General features: G+C 42.5%; 1 long non-coding RNA gene across 2 annotated transcripts in view; it reads left to right on the forward strand.

Moving 5' to 3' along the window:
- Window positions 1–23389, forward strand: part of LOC133385242 (uncharacterized) — an 87252-nt gene that overhangs the window by 21234 nt on the left and 42629 nt on the right. For both annotated transcript variants that reach the window (XR_009762826.1, XR_009762827.1), the window contains exon 2: window positions 18733–18810. This is a non-coding gene — a long non-coding RNA (uncharacterized LOC133385242). The remainder of the gene's footprint in view (window positions 1–18732; window positions 18811–23389) is intronic.

Raw genomic sequence — 23389 nt, forward strand, 5'->3', positions numbered from 1 at the left:
GATCATCCCATAATTTGGGGGCTACCACTGAGAAGGCCCTCTCCCTTGTTGCCAGACTCCCAGCTTCCCTCGGAGTAGGCACCCAGAGGAGGGCCTTTGATGTTGAGTGCAGTGTATGGGTGGGTTCATGTCAGGAGAGGTGTTCCATCAGGTATTGTGGTCCCAAGCCGTGTAAGGCTTTAAAGGTTAAAACCAGCACCTTGAATTGAGCTCGGAAACATACAGGCAGCCAATGCAAGTGGGCCAGAATCAGTTTTATATGTTCGGACCGTCTAGTCCCTGTTACCAATCTGGCTGCTGCACTTTGCACAAGCTGCAGTTTCTGAACCATCTTCAAAGGCAGCCCCATGTAGAGCTCATTGCAGTAATCTAACTTGGAGGTTACCAGAGCATGGACAACTGAAGCCAGGTTATCCCTGTCCAGATAAGGGCATAGCTGGACCACCAACCCAAAGTTGGTAGAAAGCTCTCCATGCCACCGAGGCTACATGAGCCTCAAGTGACAGAGATGGTTCTAGGAGAACCCCCAAGCTATGAACCTGCTCTTTCAGGGGGAGTACAACCCCATCCAGGAGAAGGTTGGACATCCACCATCTGGTCAGAAGAACCACCCACTAGCAGCATCTCAGTCTTGTCTGGATTGAGCTTCAGTTTATTAGCCCTCATCCAGTCCATTGTCGCAGCCAGGCACCGGTTCAGCACATTGACAGCCTCACCTGAAGAAGATGAAAAGGAGAAATAGAGCTGCATGTCATCAGCATACTGACGCCAACGCACTCCAAAGCTCCGGATGACCGCAACCAACAGTTTCATGTGATGTTGAACAGCATGGGGGACAGAACTGACCCCTGCAGAACCCCATACTGGAGAGTCCAGGGTGCCGAGCAATGTTCCCCAAGCACCACCTTCTGGAGCTGACCCGCCAAGTAGGAGCAGAACCACTGCCATGCAGTCCCTCTCACTCCCAACTCAGCCAGTGTTCCTAGAAGGATACCATGATCGATGGTATCGAAAGCCGCTGAGAGGTCAAGAAGAATCAACAGAGTCACACTCCCCCTGTCTCTCTCCCGACAAAGGTTATCATACAGGGCGACCAAGGCTGTTTCCGTGCCAAAACCAGGCCTGAAACCTGACTGAAATGGATCCAGATAATCAGTCTCATCCAAGAGTGTCTGGAGCTGGCCCACAACTACTCTTTCAAGGACCTTGCCCAGGAATGGAACATTTGCCATCGGCCTATAGTTATTAAGATTTTCTGGGTCCAGGGAGGGTCTCTTCAGGAGTGGTCTCACTACTGCCTTTTTCAGGCAGCCAGGGACCACCCCCTCTCGCAGAGAGGCACTAATCACTTCCCTGGCCCAGCCGGCTGTTCCATCCCTGCTAGCTTTTATTAGCCAAGAAGGGCAAGGATCCAGCACAGAAGTGGTTGCATGAACTGGTCCAAGCACCTTGTCAACGTCCTCAAGCTGTACCAACTGAAACTCATCCAAGAAATCAGAAGAAGTCTGTGCTTGATACCACGCTTGATTCACCTGCTATAACACTGGAGTCTAAGTCCTGGCAGATGCCAGAGATTTTATCCTGGAAGTGCCTAGCAAATTCATTACAGTGGGCCTCAGATGGTTCTACCATGTCCCTGGGGCCAGAGTGTAACAGGACCCGGACAATTCTGAAGAGGTCTGTTGGGCGGCAGATTGATGATTTGATAGTGGCAGCAGCATATTGTTTTTTTGCTGCCCTCACTGCCCCTAAATACAGCTTACCATAGGCACTTACCAGTGTATAATTGCATCCACTAGGAGTTTGTCTCCATCTGCACTCAAGCTGTCTCCTATATTGTTTCATTGCTCTCAGCTCTGGGGTATACCATGGAGCTGTACGAGCTCTATACAGGAGAGGGCGCTCAGGAGCAATCATGTCAACCACCCAGGTCATTTCTGCATTCCACAGTTCAACCAGGGTTTCAACAGGAGCGCCAGCCCTATCAGCCGGAAAACTCCCCAGAGCCCTTTGGAAACCATCCAGATCCATTAGTCTCTGGGGACGGATCAACCTAATAGGTCCCCCACCCTTGCAGAGGGGAAGAGCCACTGTAAGTCTAAACTTCAGCAAGCAGTGATCTGTTCATGACAGAGGGACTGATGTAAGGCCCGCCACATTCAGATCACCAACTCCATGTCCAGTTGCAAAACCAAATCTGGAGTATGTCCTGCTACATGTGTTGGGCCAATGGCATATTGGGACAGTCCCATATTTGTCATGGAGACCATGAAATCCTGAGCTGCCCCGGGATGGATGTTGACATCCTCCAGAACAACAGTCTGGGGGATTTCAACAGTACACCTGACACCACCTCCGTCAGCTCAGCTAGGGAATTTGTTGGGCAGCGGGGTGGGCAGTACACCAACAGAATCCCCAGTCTGTCTCGGTGTCCCAGCATAAGGTGCAAACACTCCAGACCAGTAGTCACATGGGCAGGGTGCTTGCAGAGGGAGATGGAGCTTCTATAGATCACAGCAACCTCCCCTCCCCAACCCTCAGGTCTACCCTGATGCTGAACCAGGTACCCTGATGGGCATAACTGGGAAAGACTGACTCCTCCCTGCTCACCCACCCAGGTCTCTGTTATACATGCCAGATTGGCTGTCTCATCCACAATTAAATCATGAATGAAGGAGATCTTATTATGTACTGATCTGGCGTTTAGGAGCAGCATCCGGAGGTCTGAGAGCTGGCTGATAGGGCAACCAACAAACCTGCGGGTGTGGGGAGGACCAGAACAAGGCACAGTCGTTAACTGCCTGGCCCGCGTTCCCCTTACCTGGCGAGCCCTCCTCACAACGCCTTATCTCCCTCTACCCATCACTCAAGTCTCCTCACTTGGCTCTGAGTCTTCTCTCCTAGGCATGTGATTCAAGACCCACAAAAAGGCAGGCATAGCAGGAGCCGCCTCAGCCAGCCAGCTTATATATCCCTCTAGAGAAGGGACAGGTGGAAGAAATCAGCAACAGCTGGCTGAGTACCTGAGGCCTGGTCCTGCCAGGCGTGACACCTGACGAGCAGAAGTCCAACAGGGAGAAGGTGGTGGTGGTGGTAGCTGAGTGGCGGCGGCGGCAGCGGCAGCAGCAAGCAAGCAGGCAGGCAGGCAGACAACAGCAGCAGCAAACGGCTCTCCTTTCCTGGACGGTGGTGGTCCCCTTCCTCCTGCAGGCAGAATGCAGCTGCTAGGCTGGTAAGTGGGGCAGTCCAATGGGATCATGTGTCCTGAAAGCACTGTGTAGGCTGCCAGTGACCTACTGGGCCCAATCCAATGTGCTAGTCTAGCATATAAAACCCTAAATGGTTTGGGACTCAAGTATCTAAAAGAGCATCTTTCCCATTAGGGTTGCTATATTCCAGCCTAATTTGCATATTATGCAATTATGTAAATTAAGTATATTAATGGTTGCATTGTCCAGTTGTTTTCTTTTTGTACCTAGTAATTACCACCAAAACTGGGGGAGGATATGAGGAATCTTTTTTTAAAAAAAACAAACAAACCACAACCTTACATTTTCAGCCTTTAACGCCATAAGTCGGAATCGAAGGCAGTCCATTTCCATTTTTGGTTTCCAATACTATGGAATATTTATTTATTAAGAGGATTTATATCCTGCCCTTCCACTGTTAAAAACAAATCAAAATTCAGATAATAAATTTAGAAATACTATAAGTTCTAGATCTAAATCCATTGTGCTACTGGTCCAACTTTGTAAATATTATTTCCCTGCTGATTTTGTTCCTTATAGTTCTTTAACATCTGTTGTAGCTTACTAATTCTGTTATTGTAATACCATGATGTTGGTCTGTACAGAAGGCTTTAAAATATATGAAATATCTCTCACTGACTTGTGAAACCTTACACTGAATATCTATGCTTAATGAGGCAGGCAGAATAGCCTTAACTGGGAACAATAACAATATATTCCAGGGCTATGGGAAATTCTGATCATATCCTCAGTATGAGGTAGTGAAAGAAAATGAACAAAATCTATTTGAATTACTCCACATATCTTTTTTTTAAAAAAATGCATAGAAAATCTAACAAACATAAAAAAACAATTAAGGCTGCAATCCAATACACACTTACCTGAGAGTAAATCTCATTGAACCCAATGGAGCTTACTTGAGTAGACATGTATTGGATTGCATTGTAAATGACACAAGTTTACTAGTCTCATCTAAAGAGACAATCTGATCATATATTCTACTACAGTAATCAACACATTTATACTGTTTCTCTAAAAAGATATATATTGTCCCTCTACATTTAATATTTACTCTGCATCTTTCTAGCTCTGTTTAAAAAAACCTATAGGATAACACAGGGGCAGAATGGCTATAATATGTGATCAGTGCAGTTTGTAGCAGTGTACACAGGAGAATGTTATTATAAACTATGAATCAAAGTCTATGTAGAACATTGGTGTGATATTAGAGTTACCCAAGATGCAAGGTTTAAATCTTTTACAGAAATTGTGAAAGGATTTTAGACTTGATTTCGTAGACTAGACAAGAGATTAGCAGGACCTCCTCTGTGACTAAAGTATGCTCTTACATTGATCCCTTTGGGTTGAACATTGCCTGGGACTCAGGAGCCACCAGTCTTCCCCCCCAGGGCCCACAGCCCAACTCGGCTCACTCACAAGAAACACCATCCCCTGGACTCACCATAGCACCTGACCAAGGAAAAGGCAGCTGCGGTAACAACAGAAAATTACTCGTGGGCAGCACGTGCGCCTGCCAGAGTTCTAAAAGAAAAAGCAAGGAAGTGACATAGGCTTATGGCCTTTATGGATGGAGACTGGTGTCACTCTAAAGCCCTGGTAATCTCTATGGTAAAAACTCTAAATACTTTGCATTGGAAGTCTCGGCAAAATGGGCAGAAAACTGCCTCCACATTTTGCCTTCTATCTCTGGATCCACAAAAGCTAGAGACTACTTTTCTTTTTTTTTTTTAAATGGAAGCTGAAAATCCGGGCTGCCTAATGGACGAATTTGCCGGTTGACCTTCTTTCGCACTTGGTCCATCCCTATCGGGCTCCAGACACCACGCCAACCTCTTCGCAGGAGTATGTCTGACCAAAGCAGACGTACCCAAGGCCAACATTGCCTTATCAACTGCATGCCATGCATGCCTGCCAAACTGAGGGCCATGCCCTTTCGTTGCAACTGAGGGCCATGCCCTTAAGTAACTGAGGCCATCGTTGCCTCCTGAACTGCATGTCTGCACATACCTGCCAAACTGAGGGCCATGCCCTTCCGTTGCCTCGCCAACTGCATGTCCGCACATGCCTGCAACTGAGGGCCATGCCCTTAGGTAACCGAGGCCATTGTTGCATCCCGAACTGCATGTCCGCACATGCCCATCACCTGAGGGTTTTGCCTCAAATACTGAGGTCCCAACTCGGGGAATGACCACCACATGCGGAGATGTCCACACTGAACCAAGCTGGAATAAAGTGGGTAGGAGCCCGTCCCAAAGTATTCCCCACCAGCCAAGTCACCACACTGCAGCCCATTGACTGAGGCCTAACTGTAAGCCCAGGATAGGGTGCGCAGCTGCTCCATCCCTGTCCAGCAACATTGCCGGTCCACTGGGTGTCATGGATAAAATCTGTGTAAAACATGGCTAACCGGGCAATATGGCAACCCTACCTACGATCAGCCTTGTTGGTGCCGCCACTGGGGGCTGCCCAGTTGGTGCTGACGTGTGATAGGGCCTTTTCAGTAGCGGCTTCCCATTTGTGGAATGCCCTCCCTGGTGAGGTGTGTCTGTCTTAGTCACTGCTGCCTTTCAGGAGGAATTTGCGAACATTCCTGTTTACCAAGGCATTTGATTGCTGAATGTGACTGTTCTTGGCAATCTGGAAATCACTGGATGAGCTAATGTTTTTAACTGTAATTATGTTTTAGAAAAAAATTAACTGTAATTGTGTTTTAAAATGTTTTTAATTGTATTTTAGAAGTTTTTCACTGTTTTTAGAATGCTTTTCTTTTTGTTGTTAAATTGTTTTGTTGATGTGTTTGCCACCCTGGGCTCCTTTAGGAGGAAGGGCAGGATATAAATTCAATAAATCATCATAATCAAATAATGAAAAGTTGTTATGAACAAATCACCAGAAATATACATTAAAACCAAGAATTGACAATTCATTAACAATCCAACAGCTGAAAAAAATGAATAGTTAGCCTAGCACCAAACAAAATGTCCCAAAAGCGTGAGTGAAAAGATGTCTTAAGAAGGCTACATAAGCTTGACACCGAGGATGCTTGGTGCACCTCTAAGGTAAGGGAATTCCACAAGCAAGAAACCGCCACTGAGAAGGTCCTATCTCGGGTTACCACACTACGGGCAATGCCCGTCAGTGGGACTGCCACACTGGAGATCCTCCCTTGTTAAAATTATTTATTTCAGAATTTTACACAGAGCTTACAGTATCTTCAGTTCATTCCTTTTCTCTTCTCCCCATTCCCAGGGTCCATTTATATTTTGATACAGCACTGCAAAGGAATAGGACTTTCAGCAATATTGCATTTGGTTTATGACTGTAAAACCTGAGTTATAAAATAGTTGGAAAGTCATAGGAAGGTTAAAAATGTAAGGGAGTGTTTTGCTCAGGAAGTTCTGTACAGGAGGATCAAAGACTCAGCCTAGGAACCTGGCAATTAAGGGGAAAGAGTAAAATCATATTTTGTGTTGTTAAACAATGGCCTGATGCCTTGCTATTTACCCCATGTCTAACTGCCATGTCCCTTTACCCAGTATTGGGAGTAGGATGGGTCAGCTGAAGTCCAGAGATTAAAGGGATGCTTAGTGTAGACAGCCAGAGAAAAATACATGTATAAAGAAATAAAGACAGAAGTGAGGAAGCCCAGGCCAGGAAGTACCATCAGCTCCTGAAGTTGGCCTGAGAATATTTTGTACCATTTGTTTATTCTAATGTTTTAAATTGTCAGGCGCTTTGGGTGCCTTCGCAGAAAGATGGTATATAAATACAATAGATAAATAAATAACAAATATCCACATGTGGCTACAGTGAAGTTAACAAGAAGGGTCAATTTGGCTAGTGTGCATGCCTCTCTTCTCTCTCACAGTGCAGGCTACAATACCAAAAGTATTATAATAAAAAGTGCAGAGTCATCGCATGTTGCAGGAAGGTTCTTTTTGTACTGTATTATTTCAGAGAAAGGGTTCTCTTTCTCTCATATAATGTAGTGAAAAGCAATACCACATTCTCTTCTACAGAGGAACAACACCCCTAGCTTATTTTTTTGTTTATCTAATGAATATATATAGCCTGAACAACTAAGTTGTCAAACGCAGGGGTGCACAGAGGCAAGCCGCTAATTAACAGATACCAGCCGCAGGCCAGACCATAAATCTGCCAGGCAGCTTGTTACCATTTGGGAAGTGCCGAAGGGGAATGCAGATAGTCAAGTCCTTAAGGCAGTCCAATGTTCATAAACCAAGAGATTCCGTTCAGGCAGGGCAGGGTCCAAGGGTACAGGTCGACCGAAGAGCTGGAGTAATGTCTGCAGCAAGGCTTGATGTTGACTCTAGCAAGGAGTCTCCCTTTCCTTCCAGTCTTTTGTACTCTTCAGGCTTACAAGGTCCAGGTGCTTACAATCAGCCGGTGTTCTTGCGAGCTCTCCCACTCCTTAATCATGCTGATTACCTTCATTGCTGCAACACTTGTTGGTGTTTTCTCTCTGCTGGGGAAGGGGCAGCCTCCTGGTCACTTCCTGACTCTGACAGGCAGGCTCCCTCAGGGGCTTGTCCCTGGTCTGGCGAAGGGTCCTGGGCTGTCTCCCTGCTTGTCCCCTCTCCTGCATCTGTGGTCTCCCATTCCTCTTCCTCCTCAGATGAGTCTTCTGAGGGGGGCATGACATAGGTTGTGTGAGGGGCAGAGCAATACAACCCTGCCATGCTGGAATGGGTTTGGAATGTCCATTTGCCCAGCTCTCTCCAGCTCCACCAGCCTCCATCAGCAGGGCTGCTGTGCTGCCAGTGGGGAAGCCCTGCCATCAGCAGGGAAGCCAGGTTTGTGAGGAGATGTGCATGTGGCCACCCAAATGGCAGTAACCACTGGAAAATTACTGGGAGAGGAATGGGCCTTGCTGGATCGTGAACCTGCCCTGCTGCCATCCGGTGATGGCAATGGGCCCAAACCAGACTTCTTTGCTGCACGAGCCTGAGAGCCAGTATAGCAGAGGGGCATGTCTTTCGCCTCGCCACCCAACTTTCCACTCTGAGAATCCTAAAGTGCTGAAAAGACACTATATTACTTGAAAGCTGAAGAACTAGAAAATGTGTGGAGAAAGAAATCTTGCATTTCTTTGTGGCAGTTTCTTTAGGAAAAATTAGGTGGAATTAAAGATGTCACTAACTTTATTGCCTTGAAACACCTTCAGACTGATCTGAATTGCCTGATTGGAACTCCCCAAATTTCCCCTCAACTATCATTTAAGCAAAGTCCACCAGCACTTCAAGTTGGTAGAAGGTTTACAAGCAGCTCAAACAGTAGCCATCTACATGCTAAAGTGTCTAAATGTCTGCAGTGAAAGTGTGATCTAGCATTCCCTGCTCCATTTTGCATATACACATAAATATAAATCCTAGAAGCACAAATAAAAACCTTAACTGTTGTGCCCAGCCATTCCCATTGTTTCACAAGATTAAGTGAAATCTCTTTACAAGGCTGCTATTTTAATCACTTCTTTCAACCTTGAAACACTCTATAGCTGGGACCTGCTTTCTTTTTATACGCCTTCTAAAAATAGATTTTATTGTGGTTTCAGCCTGTTGTGTAACTGATCCTCTTTTAATTATATGGCCTGCACTTCTTGTGGCAATTTCTGTAAATCCCTCATAATGCATTAACTCTTCTAATGAGACATAATTTTAAAGAAATAATGCTCCACAAAAACATCTTGTCTTCTAATGACCAAATCTCCCTCCCTCCAAAAACCAACTAGGCCTATTTTTCCTACTGTTCTGGTGGTCTTAACTTTTGCCAACAAACTACTGATTTATAATATGTATAGTTAAAACAAAAAAAGTTACATTTTTAGTGTGCATTCTAATCAACCAACAGGACTAATAATCCTAAACATTTTAATAAGAATGGCCAGAACTGTTGGGTTCTGCTCCACTGAATTTTGGCAGACCACAGAATGATTTTATATGAATGTGAGTACTAAAATATAAAATCTCATGCGGGCGGGCAGGCGGGGGGGGGATAACTGTTGAAAGCAGTGCTGATTTAGAAGAAAGGGACCCATTTATTTATTTATTTGTATCCCGCCCTTCCTCCCAGCAGGAGCCCAGGGCAGCAAACAAAGCGCTAAAAACAATTTAAAACATCATAAACACAGATCTTAAAATACATTAAAACAGCATTAAAACATTTAAAAAAAACAACTTTTAAAAAGGGTTAAAACATTATTAAAAAACATTAAGCAATTCTAACACAGACGCAGACAATTAACAATTCAGAATGTTAATAGAATAAACTCAGTGACAGAAAGAATTGTATAAAAAACATACAAGGCAGGTATCCTGTAAAAGGCAGGAATATGTAAGGGAAAACATATCAGAAGAACAACCTAGTGTTTGTTTAAATATTTAAAAATGGCACTTCTACAGAAAAATAACAAGGTGACGTATGCAGGGGTAGGAAACTTTTGGCCCTCCAGATGATGTAGAACTACAACTCCCCTCAGCCCCAGCAAGCATGGCCAATGGCCAGGGATGATGGAAGTTGTAGTTCAACAACAGCTGGAGGGCCATAGATTCCCCACAACTGGTGTACAACAAGAAAACATACTACTACAATATTAACACCAATAAAACCATTACAACTGGTTGGTTAAAAAATATCAACGTCTAAAGGCCTATCTGAACTGTACAGCTTTCAAAGGACATCTAGAAGAAAGCAAGGACAACTGGACTTCTGTTGGCAAGGAGTTCCACAGGGCAGGGTCTGCCACACTGAAGACTTGGTCCCTGCTGAAGGCCAGTCGAACCCTGGGGGCATGAGGAACCCCAAAAGTGCCACATCAGAAAATCTCTGTGATCAAGGTGGAACATATGTCATCAGGTGGTTCTTAAGGTACTTTGTACTAGTTGTTTAGGGCTTGGTGCATTAAAACAAGAACATTGAACGTGGCCCAGTAGCACATTGGCTTAAGGCAAGGGTTCACACATTCATAAAAGTCCAAACCAAACTGACATAAAAATGCATGGAAAAAAGAAATCTGAAGGGGAAAATAGACTAAATAAATGTTTGCAACTACTTTCTCACAAAGACAATAAACACCAAAACAATTTGGAAGACTCTCGCCTTTTGTGAAGGAAATCAGAAGGAAATATTGTGTAAATATAATATTTTTTAAAAAGGAAGAAACCCACAAACAGTTAGCAACACACATGAAAAGTTGTTCCTCTAGCTCACTTCAAAGATGGGACCAGTGAGCAAAGGCAGTAAGGGGAAGAAGAGCATCCAAACCTACTGCACAAACTCATACTGGACATGTCAGTTGAACTTATTCCCAGGTAAGTGGGCATAGGATTGTAGCTGAAATCACTGGGTGCAAATAATCATTCAAAGCAGGATGACATAAATGTGTGCATGTGCGTGTGGGAAAGCTAGCTATAGAGGTAGGAATCAAGACCGTTTCTAAAATAAACTAAAGAACTATTTGAAAGTATGTTATCAAAGAGAAAGTAATGGCATTTTACTATGCAGGAAGTATTACCTTCAGGATAAAGTGTGATCTAGTGATGACATAATTATTTTTGTAGCTTCTTCCTTATAAGGAGAACACAGCAGACAAGCATGAATGCAAACAATCTGCTTCTTTATTTGTCTTTTTTGTTTGTGCCATTTCTGTCTCTCTCTTCCCTTCGTTTTTCCTTCTTCCCCTTTCTTTACCCCCTGCTCCTGCCCCCTACTGAGGCCCTCTAGGAATAAATGTCTGAAAAACAAACTGGAAATGGACTGCAGGTATAAGGGTATGACAATGTTGTTAGCCAGTATTCCTCATCCTGCTCAGCTTTGTTCTGAGCCCACTTGAACTTTTCTGGTCCCTTTGGCTTCAGCCTCTCAGAAGCCCCTGTGAAATGAATTAAGAAGGAGGTGATGCCCAGGCCAATAGGTCCATTCAGAGCTGATTCACTGCTTCTGATCTTGCAGAGCAAAGAAAAGTCCTGGGGGTGGGGTCTAACTCTAGCCCTTAATACAAAGTTCTAATATTTAACTCTTCAAGGCTTACTATACAGGCTATATGTTCAACCATTTTATTTCCCTTTTACTGAGTCTATTTGCCTTGAGTTCTGCCTGATCTGTTTACCCCAGCCATGTAGCCAGCCTTCCTTGTTAGGTGGGCCAGCCATATTTCTAGGTGGGCATTTGAGGGGGGGAGAAGACACATACCACCAGCCACATCCCCCTCCACACTCACCGGTGCAGAGGATGTGAGGGCCAGGCCAGGGTAAGGGAAAGGTAGTGACCTTGTCCCTCACTCCTCCTCCATGCCCATATAACTTACGTAATAACGGGCTATGTAAAGCTCAAGTTAACAGAAAACTTAGTATGAATGCAGGAATTAAATGACTGGAATGTTTTTTGTTTCATAAGAAACAAGGATGTCAACAATACCATAAACAAGGGGATACCCAAATGTGCAAAACAAACAAAATAGATTATGCTCTAACAGGTTAAAAACGTCCATGGAGCTTGTTTTCCCAGAAATCCAGTTTTAATCTTGTATCACAACACCAATACAAAAAACGGGGTTAAACCAGAGTAAGAGCACATTATAATGTAACCATAGTCATGCATTTAGGGAGACTGATGCTGAGAACAATATGCATAACTGTCTTGTTGAAGTCAATGACACTGAGTCCTTAACTTTGTAAAATATTTATTGCACAATACACTTCCTTTCATAAACTTATAAAAATGATTGATGAACATGCAAGAAAGCTTTCTGTATGATAGGTTCACAGTGCACCTTTTCAGAGACAGAGAAAAAATGAAATTTAGATTTTCCTTCCTGTTGGACAATTTTAGGAAAAGTTTAACTGGTTGCTATATGAAGTAATAAGTGATTGGTAACTAGTAGTGGAAAGCAATTGGATTTTGTTTTACTGGTTGCTGGGTTGATTTTTTTTGCCAAGAAAACCTGAAAAGGTTTCATGCTGAGCGGCACACACTGGATCATTTTAAGATATCAATTTATTTCACCCTTTAGCAATAAGCACCCAATCCTGCTGTACTCATCATAATACCTGCAGAAGAAACAAACACTTGCTTCTTACTGCAACAAACATGCTTCTTTATTGCTGGCTGGGTAGAGAACACAACTGAAAGTGAAACTGAAAAGCAGAGCAAAGGAAAGTCCTGGGGGTGGGGTCTAACTCTAGCCCTTAATACAAAGTTCTAATATTTAACTCTTCAAGGCTTACTATACAGGCTATATATATAAGGGTTACTATTCAGGATCACTTAAAAAATGTTAGGGTTGTGATAATGAAAAGTCCACCCTCAGTCAGGAAAAGTCTTGAGTGAGCAGATGTTTGGGGGCTCTTCCAGATGAGGCTTTTGTTGTACACTTGCCCTGCCTTATTCACTTTATTTTTCAGAGGGTTCTATTCTTAAATTGGTCCTGTTCTTTAAACAAGCTGGAGGCTCTCATTGTCTGTCATGTTACAAATACTAAATAAATTCCAAAAAAAATCCTGGGGGGGGGGACACAGATCTGGAGGCAGTGCACCAATTTGCCCCACTCTGGCTACAGGACTGGTTTACCCTGAGTTTGCCCAATCATCCCCAAATCAGCCACCTGACTCATGTATTGACCATTGTTCAATGGTTGAGCATCTGCTTTACATACTGGAGACCCCAGGTTCAATTCCTGGCATATCCTGGTAGGTCTGGAGAAAATCCCTTTCTGAACCACTGCCAATGAGCTAGATTGATCAATGATCTGACTCAGGGCCCCTCCAGACATTCTTTTTATTGCACATTCATGATGAGTTGCATTCATGATGCTATTGGGACAATCACACACAATCCCGCTTTTAATATTGTTTGAGCCTGCAAAAGTTTAGGGGTGGTCAAATTGCTTCCTTCCCAGTCAGTGCATATCCCATAATGTCCTGCTGAAACCCATAATTTTTTATACCACAAATGTTCTGGTTTATGTTTGTCCTGTTTTTGTTGCGCTATAGCCCCTGTGGACAACAATAGTGTGATAGCATTTGGGAAGCATTGCAGAACAAGCTGTATGGGAAATGACTGCAAGACATCTTGATGTACGAGGAGGCTTAGTGTGGCATGCTCCATCCCCCTGTCCCATACTCCTGTCTCATGCCCCTGCATCCCAGGAAGGTGGGCTTGTTGCTTTCTTTCTCACCCAGCCTATGTAGAATACAGTAGTACATCTGAGAAGCTTTGCTGATGTAACACAGATGAGGGAAGAGAGGCTCTTAACTGGAAAAATAGATAGTGGATGCCAACAGATCATTAGGAAAAATGTTTTCACACACTGCTAAGACCTGGGAACTTGACCTTCAAAGGCAGCTGCAATGAATCAGGTTGCTACAAAGCAAGGGCACTGACCAACCAAATTGATAAACAAAGGCAGAAGCATGAGACCCAAATTTTTTTAAAAAACCCACAGGTATAGCTAGTTAAAGTCACAGGTGCAAACTTGCACCCAAGTCCAGGGGCTCATTTGGGCATAAATAAGGGTCCCTAATGCCTACTCATGGGGCTTCACCACAGACCATCGGTGCAGTGCTGTGTAAGTGGGTGGCCAACCTGGGATCTTTCCGTTGTTCTTATCTGGGGCTTCCGGACAACAGAAAGGAGATGTAAGATAACAACTGGGCTCATTAGCTGTTTTTTCTGTTTATTGTCTGCCTGCCACAAATCACTAGCTAAATCTTTCTAATAAAACATTGTAAATCTTCTTTTCCACTTGAGTGCTCATTGCCTCTGGAATCCCCTGCATTTTCTTGCCTCTTGGCAACACACAAACTAAAACAGAATAAATCCACTACTAATGCACTATTTTTGTGTCAAGAACATGAGGCAGAGTACACCCACAATAAAACCCCTGTCTTGGAGGGCCCTCAGTATAAGGCAGCTTCCTGTGTTCATGTGCTTCTCTTACTCTGCTTTAAACAATTAGATCTTTGAACTACCAGGAGAAAAACCAGAGCTGTCATCTCATGGCGATATGCACTGTGAGTAGGGATGGGCGGGACATTCTATTCAGTTTGCATTTCAGGCTGGATCTATCAAATTTACACTTTCCAAAACAATATGAGAACCGAAATACAGCCATCCCTTGTAATACCCACTTATTTGAATTTTGCAATACAGTTGGACAACCAAACAATGCTTACAACAATGCATATATTAGGGAAAAGTGTAAATATATGAGTGAAAAAAACATACAAAAATGCATTATATGTGAAATTGCTTGCAAAATGTGTACATTAGTAAAACCTGCCTACAAAAATGTGTTTATTAGGAGAAAATCATACTAAAATGCTGGAGAATTTTCATGAAGATTTTTTTTAAAAAAAAAAATCACAGATTGCTGCAGAAATGTGGAGAACTGAATTTAAGACTGGAAAAATGAGAAATGGAGAGAACTGAAATAGATAGATCTTTCAATCCCTAATTATGAAAGATCATTTAAATCTCAAACATCAGTATCTGCTATCAGTAATGAACTGTGTGGGGGTTCAAGTTGCACTTGGTTGCTGTCACTAACAAGTAGCAATGTGGAGGTAGGGATGAGAGACCATTTGTGCACATTGTACAAACACTGTAGTCTTGCACTTGCCCATGAAATCTTTGGCAATTTATACTGGAAGGTAATGTGAGCTATGGAGAAACAGTGCGCTAATAATGCAATAACTATTCTGTGTTGAAGTGTTCCTAAGTGTATACTCTGAGCAATTGTGTAAATCGGGGATGGTGAACTTGTAGTCCTCTAGATGTTATTGGACTACAATTCCCATCATCCCTGGAAGTTGGGGTCCTGCAACATCTGGAGGGCATAGGTTCAGTTAGTGGTTGGCAACTAAATTGACCAGTGGGCCAGTCCAGCACTCAACACTGAGTCAGTTGACCACCCTCTTCTCCATCTCTGCTCTCACTTTCCTGCTCTTCTTTCCCTCTGCCTGGAATAACTAGCATTATTAAGACTTTTCACAGGGTAGAGATACTGGAGGGTGATGTTTCTATTATTATTTTAAATTAAGACATCTTGGTAGCAGCTGTATGAGTTTCCAGCCAGGTTCTGCTCTCTGTGCTACTAATTGCTAAACAAGAAAGACAGGACAACCTAGTGTTGCATGTTAACTAGGAATAATAGAGGATGCTTGTGTGGTTGCTAGGCAACTCTACATTTGATTTCCCCATAGTTTCTACTCCCCTCCTTTTCTAATTGAACCTAACCTGTCTAGAGTTGAAAGTTATATGGCTGTTGCCACCACACCTTAATATAAAGTGGGGGAAGTTCCAGAAGCACCTGGAGATACTCTAACATTATCCTGAGTGGGCAATGTTCAACAGGTTAGATTCTGCCCATGGACTACTAGATGCTTGTTCCTAGTGTATAGATATTGTGGAGCTCCACCAGGACTACCATCACACTCTGTGAATGCAGCACACCATCACTTACAATGAGTTAAGAGGACATGTCTGGTACCTTGTACTTCCCAGAATTCATAATGATATATTTGTTGGGATCCCTTGATCATGCCTGATCCCTGCTGGTGGATGGAAACTTCTAGGATTCCCAAGGAGCTGTACCCATGGTCAACCATCACAACAGCATCTCAGTTGCTTCAATAGCAGTGCCCCAGATAAAACTTGCCAAGAAAGAGAGCTAGATATTTGGGAGGCATGGCTCCCTTGCTGCAGCAACAGTGATACTTCCTCCCTCTCATGGAAGTCTGGATGTGTCAAAAGTATGTTGGAAGGAGGGGTCCTGTCAAATCTGGAGCAAGCTGTTCACAAGCCAGCTAGACATCCATCAGAGAGGATCAGCCCCAAAGCTCTTTAGCTTTAGAGAGAACAGTAGAGAGAACAGTTGAGGAGTACTCAAGGCGATTAACCCCTCCCTTACAGTGACTGAAGCCAGTAGTGGAAGTGAGCCAGGATGGTGTTCTCAGGCTAACTACACTCTGTTTCTTCTTCTTCTTCTCCTTCTCCTTCTCCTTCTCCTTCTCCTTCTCCTCTCTCTCTCTCTCTCTCTCGCTCGCTCGCTCGCTCGCTCACTCGCTCGCTCTCAGGGGAAATAAATAAATAAATAAATTCTACCAAAAATGACTCATCTATTTTCTACGTCTGATTTCTCAGTGGAAGACAACAAAGCTTCTTATAGTATTCTCTCTTTGGAGCTGGATGTAAGAGAGGGAAGGGAAATGGAGGGCTTTTAACAAGATTGTTTACTCTAGCCTATGAGATTTGGATTTAATGGGTTTCATTTCTGCTCAGCTCTGTTAAATGTCAAACTTAGAGCTTCACTGGAAGAACCAAAGTGGGTGAGCTATCTTATGTTAGGGTCAGCATGAGGTCAGCTGTGACAGTCTAAAATGTGTAAACAAAAGTTGGCCAGAGGCTGTGAACAATAATCACATCCCAAATTAGTCTTTTGGTGGTGGTTTTATTAATCCTTGATGCTGAGAGCCAAGAAATCTAGAGCAGCAATATTAAGAAAGCCACTTCCTCTTCTAGGACAGTTCCCCCTCCTAGCTTGAACATGTAAAAGTTTTGTTTAGAGTTTTGTACAAGGATCTGAGGGGTGCAGCTGACTTGCAGTTTTTGCAAACAGAAGAAGTGGGGTCTTTTGTTTTCAGCAGCATTCCCCAGTACATACTGTTATTTGTCCTAAAGATATCCCCCTGCTGTCAAACTGCTATAAATCCCCCCTGAAAATCTTGATCTAGCCACAAGGTGTCACTGATAGACTATGTAGAAAATACCAGTTGTAGATTTCCCCTGGATTTTTCTAAACCCTTTTGATTTTTTTCTAAATTAAGGTGGACTGGAAACATTTAAATTGGGCAAGGTAGACGTGTGACCACTCATCAATAACAAATAGTTAAAGCTATTCATGGAAAAGTGTTTGATATTCATTCTGCAGAGAAAGCACTGAGGTGTTGTTGTTTTTTGTTTAGAAGAGGTTTGAATAAACTTCAAACATTTGGCCTTTTTGTACCACCATGAAATTATAAACCAGGGACTCCTGTTACAATTTGGATCTAAAATACTGAATGGATTGAGAAGCATATTACTCTTTAGTTCAGCTTGTGTTACTTTTCATCCCTTTCACTTTCCACACATGGTGGCTCTACAGAGTATATACAGAGAGGCTAACTCAGCTCTGATTAGGTTGTGTAGGAAGCTCTTTGACCTTGACCCTTTTGGGCTAGCTCACAGACTTCTCAGTATCCTTTTCCTATGCTTGTCCCTTTAGGGTAGGCAACTGCCAGGCCCACCAGCTATAGTTTATCCTGCCTCAGGGCAGAGGCGTGAAACTGAAGGCCCATTGGCTCCTTTCAAAATATTGTGTCATCAGGTTGTATCCAATGGTGTTCATCATGCTGACAGAAGGCCCTTTGATCAATGGAGGTTTCTGTCAGTGGAACAGGGAAGAGGTGTTTTTTGCCAAATCACCCCGGAGCCTCCCATGCCACTACCCATGTTATTTTGAAGCCCCTCCTGTGGTGTAGTGGTTAAGGTGTTGGACTACGACCTGGGAGACCACACAGCCATGAAGCTCACTGGATGACCTTGGGCCAGTCACCGCCTCTCAGCCTCAGAGGAAGGCAATGGTAAAACCACCTCAGAATACCGCTTACCATGAAAACCCTATTCATAGGGATGCCACAAGTCGGGATCGACTTGAAGGCAGTGCATTTCCATTTCTCCCCAATTTTGAGCAAATTTTGGGTGTGGACAGCGGGCTACAGAAGAAATTTGGCAAAAATTGCCTCTTGCCCCATTCTGCTGACAGAAGCCTCCAAAGGATCAGAGAGCTGCCTGCCAGTATGAGGGACACAACTGGATACTGACTGCTCTATGAGATTTTCAGCCTGTGCAAAAACTAAGTTGTAATGACAAATAAAAGGACTTTCACACTACAATTCCTATAAGAGATGACTACACGAATTGTAATTTGAGCACTACCATATTTCTGGAAGGAGCTGAAGGATATCAAGAACATGAAGAACTAGTAAAAATATTACTGTCCCAGGGAATTGGTCTGTACTGTACACAACTACTAGCCTGCAAGCACGATCTTTGGTGCCTCCAACTACAATGACGCCAAACCCAAAGAGGATTTATTGCTGTGGTTTGGGTTCTCAGCTGTAACCTACGCAATATGCCAGAAACTACAGTGTGAGGCAGCGTGTGGGAAACAAAATGCCATTTACCACAGCAATTCTTTCACCTTGTGAAAACAGATCTGAAAATTTAGTTCCCATTTATTCCTTAAGTATTATTGGAGGGGGAAGCCAATGGAAGATTTTGTTTCAAATGTCTTTTGACTTCTCTGGAGCCAACACTTAATGCATATGCAGAATGTTTATTCATACAAATGTATGTTCTGGTGGCGCCATGGCAACAATGCATTTTTAATGGTGTTATCTATCTTTAGATGTGGCAGAGTTAAACCATTTTTAAGCAAAGACCCTCCAGAAATAATACAAAATTTGTAAGAAAACAACGGAGCAAAGTAAGTATCTTTGTGGTGTGTGTGTGTGTGTGTGTGTGTGTGTAGAACATGTGGTTTGTAGCACTCCAGTTATCTGGTGGTAAAATTATAGGCACAAAGGTCACAATGAAACACATTTTTACATTATATACTTGGGATTTCATTGGGACAAAATATTTATTCCTTTAACATGTGGAGCTCAATGGTTCCCAAAGTTATCCTTTTTTGGGAAGTGAAGGAAAAATTTGTTGTTCAAGAAGGGGTATGATGTTTGTATTTTAATCAGAGGTGATTGGCTGAGGGTTGATTTGATGATATGAGGTCTGGTGGAAATAGCCCATAAGAGATTCTCCCTTTATAAAAAATTTACAACTTCACATTTAGTCTTTGTTAATCTTTCACTGAAACATTCTGTGAGTCCTGGCATGAATACTGCTGAACAGGGTGTATAGGCCAAAGTTTCAAATGCCAGTAAGACCATAATCTTCAAATCTTTGGGTTTGTACCAAATCTCAGTATATTTGTGTATGTCATACAAGAGTCATTTTCAAAAGTTTTATTTTGTGGATGGATGTGAAATTTGCTTTGGTTAGGATTTTAATGCAAACCTACCTAATTAGCATGTTCTGAAACAATTTGTAACCCAAAACACAGTTATCCTTTGTCAATTGCCCTTCTCTGTATTTTGTGATGCAGTTCTCCAACCAAAAAATGTGTATAAAATGTATCTATTAGGGGGAAGTGCACATAAAAATGCATATAGTAGTGAAGATAATATAAAATGCAATATATTAGCAAAAATGCTTGCTAAATGTGTATATTAAGTGAAATTTGAACTAAAATGCTGATGAATGTCATGAGGCCTTTTGTTTAAAAAATTGCAAACTAATGCAGAAATGTGGAGAAACGAACTTAAGACTGGAAAAATAAAAAAAAACTGTCAAAAACAACAATTGACAGATTCATCCATTCCTGCTTGAAGGAACCCTTTCCACATCAATTTGTCTATTGAGGAACTATCACATGTCTGCCATGGGAACCCTGTGCATTGCAAAGGAATCCAGATTATATTATATTTTTAGGAAGCTCATATACTCCTTAACTTCAATTGCCTCTTGAGTGGTGTGCAAATAATACAATATGATGAAAATAAAAATTGGCTAAAACTGTGAAATCAAAATTCCGTATTGCACATCATATACTCTGTTCACACAGAGCACTGGCCAGGCCTGTTGTGCCTCATTACCACCGTGCATCAATTTCCAGAGAGGAAGCCGTGCCAGTCTGTTGTAGCAAAAGGACATAAGAAGAGACCTGCTAGATTTAACCAAAGACCTACTTAGTTCAGCAGTCTGTTCACAGAGATGACTATGGAAATCCCACAAGCAGGACATGAGTGCAATAGCATTGTCTTGGCAGAAGTGACTTTCCTAATGAAGTGGTGCTAGTTTCTTGGCAGGTGTGTCACTGTCACTTACCAGGAAGGGATGGAGGGGATGGCATGGCATAGGAGCACTGTTGTGTCTCCACTTGTTGTATGTGCTGACCTCCTCTCCCCACTGCTAAGTGGCAGCAGATACACCTACCAGGAAGCTAGTGTAGTAGCTCCACCCACCAGGTGAGCTACTGCCATCTCTCGCCTGTGCTCCCCAGTGACTGACCTTCAGAGACATGCTGCCTCTGATGCTGGAAGTAATATAGCTGTCATGACTAGTAGCCATTGATAGCGTTATCCTCCAAAAAGTTGTCTAATCCTCTTTAAAAGCAAGGTTGGTAGTCACCACCACATCTTGTAGCAGCAAATTGCATAAGCAAAAAAGAATCTTTTAGCGCCTTGAAGACGAACACATTTATTGTAATATACACTTTCAGGAGCATGAAATGTTTTCCTCAGTGGGCAAGTTTATATAGACATGGGTGTAGAGGGGGATGGAATGACAATGAATTACAAATTCAGTTAAGGCACAATGAAGATTCACAATAGCTGTAAATGAAACCTCTCTGTCTCTACTTGGCTCAGCCAACCAGTTCATGGGGGCTACATTAACAAAACCATCCTAGCATTGCTAAGTTAACACCTACAGTGGGCCGGGAAACTATTGACTTGGACCCTAAGATAAGTAAACTTGAGGAAGTTCATGGAAGTCTCCCTGTGAACTTTCTAAACTTATTGCAGGATTTGGTTTGGGGCACTTCCCCCTTCCACATGAAGTCCTGCCCATCCCATTCCACCCCACATTGTTTAGAAGGGTCCCCTAACATTCTGAAGAGGTTTCAGAAGGTACAGGAGGTATATCAGCCTATAGAAATTGCATTACGGAGTCAGGTTATTGATGCATTTAGTTCTGCGTTGTCTATACTGACTAGAAGCAGCTCTCTAGGGTTTCAGATGGGACATTCCCAGTCCTACCTGGAGATATCAAGCACTGAACCTGGGAATATCTGCACACAAACCATCTGCTCTAAGCTATGGCACTTGCCCTCAAATATTTGCACCTAACTATAAATATCACAACTGTAATGTTTGAGAAAAACCAGTACAGCATCATGGGTTGGTTTTAATGCACGGGGATAGTGGTCAGTATATTCTATCACATTAGCACTTCTTTGCTGGCTCAGCAACTGGGATACAGGACAACTGTCTATGAAGGGATTTGAAGAGTACAGATAGGCAGCTTAACATGTCAAATAGTTAATATTTTTGAAGAAGATTTTGGGTGTTCTCAAAACTCCCAGGACTAATCTAGACAATTAACAAAGCATGCCATAGCTGCATTTTAGTTTGTGAGATGACATTGCAGGAGCTATAGCTTGGTACAACAAGGTGGTACAGCCTAGCCAGGGAGGGTCATTTCAAAATATGTTAGTTGTTTACTATGCTATGGAAATCCACAGACTGTAAACAAATGTGGGAATGGAGAGAGAAAAATACCATTAAAGAGTTAACAAAGTGGTAGGGTTTTACTGCAAAGAGATAGGGAAAGTCTGCTGTGTTGTGACATGAGCATGGCACAACTGTTTTGATGGGAAGAAAATCCATTTTGAGACATTCTCATGAAAATAACAGTGTCTATGAAACATTGCTGTCCATTTGAATGGAAAACATTGTAACACAGAGACTCCTCAGAATTATGGGAACAAATTGAAATACGCAAGGACTGAAAAGATGATACAAAGGTTCCAATTAATTATATTCTGTTGAAAAGTGTCTCGTCTTATGGAACAAGTCATCAAGCTGGAAAGCCATGAAACAAGAAAGTGAGATAATAGCCAAGAATATCCTGCTTAGGGATAGCTTTCAGGACACATTTTAAATTTACATTTTTAGTACTTCTCTTTGTAGAGCAACCTCCCCTGGCAGGCAAATACAAATGCTAGTCGGATAATAACACTGAAGCATGCTGATTTTATCCACATTTAGAAGCACATAATAGGATATGTCAGAGATCCAGCAACATTGCAGTAAAACCAGCTATTTTATAAGGAAGTGTTGGGTTAATATGAGCATTCTTTGACTTTCCAGTACCAGCAACATGAAGTTGATGGCTCTGTCTACTCTGTAATTTAATTTACTATGTTCACGTTCCATCATGCCAGATGGGCATACTACTTGTCTATCAAGCATCCAAGTCAGTAAAATCATCTAATGGCAACAGCCTTGCTTCATGTTTCAATCATTGCAAAATTCAATATTCAAGGATGGAGCCGTATCTCCATATCATTGAGATTACCTGCCAAAGTTGTTACCAATTAATCTTATTCATTGACTCTACATAGTGTTTTAGTTTGTCAACACAATAATGCACACATGGTTTCACAATGTATAGATGAGCTTGAACAACCCCAAGCAAAGTTTTGGGTTTGTGCACTCCCTTGTCTTCCTCACTTGCAGCCAACAGGAGAAATTCAGCAAAAATGCTTTTCAATTTTATAGAATTCAGGCTTAGTGTTACATTCAGACCAGGGGGTCTGGTTTAACATCAGCCATGGTTTGAAGCTGGTTTGTTATGAAACTTCATAGAGATTATTTTAAACCAGGATGACTGGTTCAAACATGATACTAAGTTGAGATTCTGTAAATGTAAAACTAAACATTGCAACAGTTTTCCTGGCTACATAGCAGCTTTTGCTCAGGCTTATTCAGACATGTCCATGTAGTGCGAAACAAAAAGCCAGCCTTCTTCAACCTGGTGCCCTCCAGATGTTATAGACTACAACTTCTGTAATCACTGACCCACTGGCTGTGCTGGGTGAGGCTGATGAGAATTGGAGTCCAACACGCTTGGGGGGCATCAGATTGGAGAAGTCTAGTCTATGGCAAAAGACATGTGCAAGTATTTACATGTGTGCATGTAAGTTTGTGTAAGTCTGTGTTGGAATTATTTCTTTAGATATTTTTAAAGCTTTTTTTAAAGTATGTTTTAATATGTTTTAAAATATCTTTATTTTAATATGTTTTAAAGTCTTTTGTTTTTAAGATGTTTTGGGGAGTTTGGAGTGTTTTTGTTTGCCACACTGGGCTCCTAGGAGGAAAGGTGGAATTTAAATTTAATAAACAAATAAATAATAAATAAAATTTTGTACACCGCCCTGGGAGCTG

Source organism: Rhineura floridana, chromosome 5, assembly GCF_030035675.1.
Source record: "Rhineura floridana isolate rRhiFlo1 chromosome 5, rRhiFlo1.hap2, whole genome shotgun sequence".
Taxonomy (NCBI): domain Eukaryota; kingdom Metazoa; phylum Chordata; class Lepidosauria; order Squamata; family Rhineuridae; genus Rhineura; species Rhineura floridana.